Source organism: Taudactylus pleione, unplaced genomic scaffold (assembly GCF_031769625.1).
Source record: "Taudactylus pleione unplaced genomic scaffold, aTauple2 ptg000064l, whole genome shotgun sequence".
Lineage (NCBI taxonomy): Eukaryota > Metazoa > Chordata > Amphibia > Anura > Myobatrachidae > Taudactylus > Taudactylus pleione.
Window position 1 is genome coordinate 15,706,634 of NW_028284466.1, and position 4,415 is coordinate 15,711,048.

The window sequence follows — 4,415 nt, forward strand, 5'->3', positions numbered from 1 at the left end:
AATAGCTGTGGGTGGTCACTCACAGCTATATGAGTGGCCAGGAGGCCACTCCAAAAAAAAAAAACTCCCTGATTCAGAGCGAGCGCTCTTTTAGAGTGTCCAGCTCTGAATCAGGGCCTGTGTTTAATACTGTATACTATTGCACAAAAAAGGCACATCACAAGAAATATTGATTTTTTTTTTCTTAGTTGGGGTGTACGATCTGGAATAGCTGCATCATGAAGAGAGATTTCCATGATTTATGGCTCTCTTGGTACACCTTAGAACTACAGTAGCACATGGTCAAATAGGTTTTTTTTATTAATCCTAATTATCTGTATCATTGTATTTGTTTTCTTTAATCCTTTTTAATGCCATCAATGTATTTTTCATAGTGCCATCACTGTTAATATTACATAACATGGCAGTGGCTCTGTTATACCCCTTTTACACCAAAATCTCGGGTCCAACCCTGGAATTTGAACACTGGTCAATCCTGGGTTGAACTTGGCTTCAGACCCCGTTTGCACCGCAACTCGACCCGGGTTATTCCTGGGTTTGCCCCGTTCACACTGAACGAGGGTAATCCCTGCTTTTCCCTATAGATGTAATTAAAAATGGTCTTTTTTAAGGGCTGACATAGATGAGGTCTCAAAAGGCTGTGGAAAATGCTTTCGGACATTTAAAAGGACGTTGGCATTGTCTCATGAAGAGGAATGATGTGGACCTAAAAATCATGCCCCATGTAGTAGAAGCCTGCTGCATACTTCATGATATTTGTGAAATTTAAAATGACCACTTCCTTCCCAAGTGGAATGTACAGGACAGTGAGGTGGGGGGCATTACAAGTGATGCAGTAAGCTACGTGGGGGAGCATGAGGACAGTGCCGAGCTCATCTGGGTCACCATTGCATCAAACCTTCCCTTATTGGTTTAAAATAAAAAGCAAAATGTCAAATTCCAAACATGTTTTTGGTTTATTTGATTGAAATTTTTTTTTTCTTTAACCATGTGCATATATTGTTTTTTAATAGAACAGTTTTAACATAATCTCAGATTATTGCAAAAGTATAAAAATAGTATAAATATATGTCAAGCATCGTATGCCCAGAATAAAAGAAAAGTGCCTTATCCCTGCAGTCAAAACAATACACTATAAAAGTGATTAAAAAATGAAAAGTGCCTTCACACAATAAACATTATAATTTTAGCCACACAATATAAAAAAACAAAACTAAAATAGCAAATGTTCCGGTTGGTACAATAAAATATTTAAAATGGACATATTTACGGCAATTGCCTATACACTGTATACTGTGGTGACCCTTGGTTTGTTTGTGTTGTGTTAGGGTTAGTGCTAGGGTTGTAATAATTGGGCCCCATATTGTACTGGCCAAATCTGTGTTCTGGGTACACTTAGGCCTGTGGTAATGCCTGTATTTGGTTGGGAAAACCACGAGCAAATGTGCGCTCAAAAAAAGACATCTGTCTGTCTTGCATATCCATTAATTGCCTCATAAATGACTGCTGCATTTGCCTTTCGGACTCTAGAAATTGATCCAATCTAGCATCCTCCTGCCTCTGAATATCGGCATCCAATTCACGGAGATGCTCCACGATCACAGAAGTCATCGCTCTAGCTGCTTGCTCCGACCTGTTGAGCTTCTTCCTTTTGGGTGGCACATTGTAGACTGCAAAGGGGAGAAACAAAAAAAATATATATAATATGCACTGAGCCGACATAAAGATAGCAGTGGTGTTTGCGTACATGTGTTGTGGCCTTCTATCTACCTGCACGCTAGCAGTACTCTGCAACCGTTACCATTTGGATTTAAGTGAATGTAGTGTGTATGTGTGTAATGTGGGTGTTTTTCTTTTTTAAAATACTTACTATTAGTGTGTAGCAGAGGGGTCTTTTTAGGGGGCGCAGTCTCTGAGCTTGTCTCAACTACTGGTGGTAGAGATACTGTCAGCATTCACAGATGAATCCATACTGTCAGCATTCACAGATGAATCCATCCCACTGCCTTCTCCAGGTTCATCATTCAGTAGGAGCAGTGATGTTGGTCTGCATTGCGAGGATGGCAGGGTAACCTGTGTAGCCGGTACCTCTTGACTATCCTCCTGCTGGCTGGAGCAGGATGGCGCAATTGAGGAGGACAGAGCTATGGGGTTTGAAAGCACTGTATTTCCAAAAGCGCTGTAGCAGAATTGGTAATGCACCTATTCCTTGCGGCCTGCACCACTTTTGTTGCGGTTATGATCGTGCACTTTAGTGAACTGCTTACGCAAGTCCTTCAATTTATTTACCACTTGCTGCTGCATGCGTTTTATCCCTCGGGACTCCAGCATCTGGGCTATATTGTGGTACACTACTGCATCTTTAACTGTGCCGGTCATCTGGCGTTTAATTTCTTCCTCCGCCATGATGAGCAGTAGCTCTCTGATATCGGCATCAGTCCAGTTCGTGGCAGCACACATGCTGCGGTAGGAACAGGGCGTGGGTCATGCTGCTGTTATGGCTGTGTATCAGCCTGTGTTTGTAGCTGCTGGTCAGGCTGTGGTGCTGGCTGCAATTCTGACTGTGGCAGCCTGTGTATCAGCCTGCATTTGTAGCTGCTGGTCAGGCTGTGGTGCAGGCTGCAGTTCTGACTGTGGCAGCCTGTGTATCAGCCTGTGTTTGTAGCTGCTGGTTAGGCTGTGGTGGAGGCTGCAGTTCTGACTGTGGGAGCCTGTGTATCAGCCTGCATTTTGTGGGAGTTGGTCAGGCTGTGGTGCAGGCTCTGTGCAGGTTTGGCATGCAAGTAATGGCTGCGTGTGCATCTCTCTGCAGGGCCCTGACAAATGACATCATCTGCCAGCGCCCCAGGAGCTCCAAACAGCTAATAGCAGATTATAGCCGGGTCAAATAATCCAGGTAGCACCTGTTCACACTGCCGCATGACACTGGAACAACCCGTTTTCAACCCTGCTCTCAACCCAAGTAAGCTTGCACGGTAAATCGACCCGAGTTAATTTTTTGGGAGCCATTCACACAGAGCCTCAACCCGGATTGACCTGGCAATTACCCGGGTTATTTGTTTGGTGTAAAATGGGTATAACTGTTTAGAACATTATTTAGCTAGGAGACACTTTACTCAAGTGAACAGGCAGATCATTTGTAAATTGTGACTGGGGACCTAAAGCAGAGTGTGACATTCTACAGTACAGTTATATCTTGAAAGAAATTCCTGTCCATGCCCAAATTATGTTTGCATGTATATGCTCCATAGCAAGTTAAAGGTGCATATCCACTAAGCGTCTTTGAAACGAGTGCACGATTACGACATTGTAATCGTGCTGTTATTTCACAGTCTGTGATGTGCCTACACTGAACATTCTGTCTAGGCACATCAATCATCCCCAAACATAGGCAACCAGACAACATCATCAGGTTGACCAGCATGTGCGGGAGATGATAGATGTCAAAAATGTGCAAGAAAAAGAGGTGATTTTCTAAATGGGGCACTCAAAAAACAGTATCTCCTAAAATGTAACCTTTATTACATAAATTAAAAGCGAATTATAAAAACAAAATGTGAAGTGATATGTACTTGTAACATGTATGTTATATTGTCAGTTAAAAAATGGACAGCTCAAATATAGGGTATGCACCCCAGTCCTTGGAATGTGGGACTTGAACTAGAATGCAGCTTTTGTTATTGGAGGTGTATTATTATCCAGGTCAATTATCAACCTCAATTAATTGGTGGATACCTCTCCAACCCCTCTATACCTGAAAATTCACTACTATCCGCTAGTGGCTCTTATATATTATGAATCCTGCTCGTTACTAGAATGAAAATGTCATATAACTACACATTGTAACTATTTTTTCTGTTACAAAGATGCTGATCTTTGTGCAACTGGGATCAATCTCCACTGCCAGTCATTCTGCTGTTCTCAGCAGTGAATCATCTGTTATCCACAAAGGGTCAAATCAATTGACTTATTCAGCACTCTCTCTGTATAGGTACAAATAGTGTATGTGTGAGTGCAGTATCTTTCTACAATAACCAGCAAACCATGTGTAATTCACTCATACTGTTCAACAATCTGTGTTGTATAAACCAGTTAAACATATGGTACACACTTTAACACAATTGTGTGTGATCCAGTAGCTTATCACAGTGCAGTTGTAGACTGTTAATGCAGTGTGAAAGTATCAGTACAATTTCATGTGTATAATATTATCATAGGGTGCTTAGATACCCTTACTATATTAAAGCAAATAATGTTTGTTATATTGCTGTGTCAGCTATAATCAGAAAGTGTCACTACAGAGTATATTATATTATCCCTCCTGTCTGTAAACAACATTGCTGATACGTCTTCTGTTGATTTGTTATCAAGTTAGGTATAACTCTAGATGATATAGCCCAGTGTTGGCTAACCTT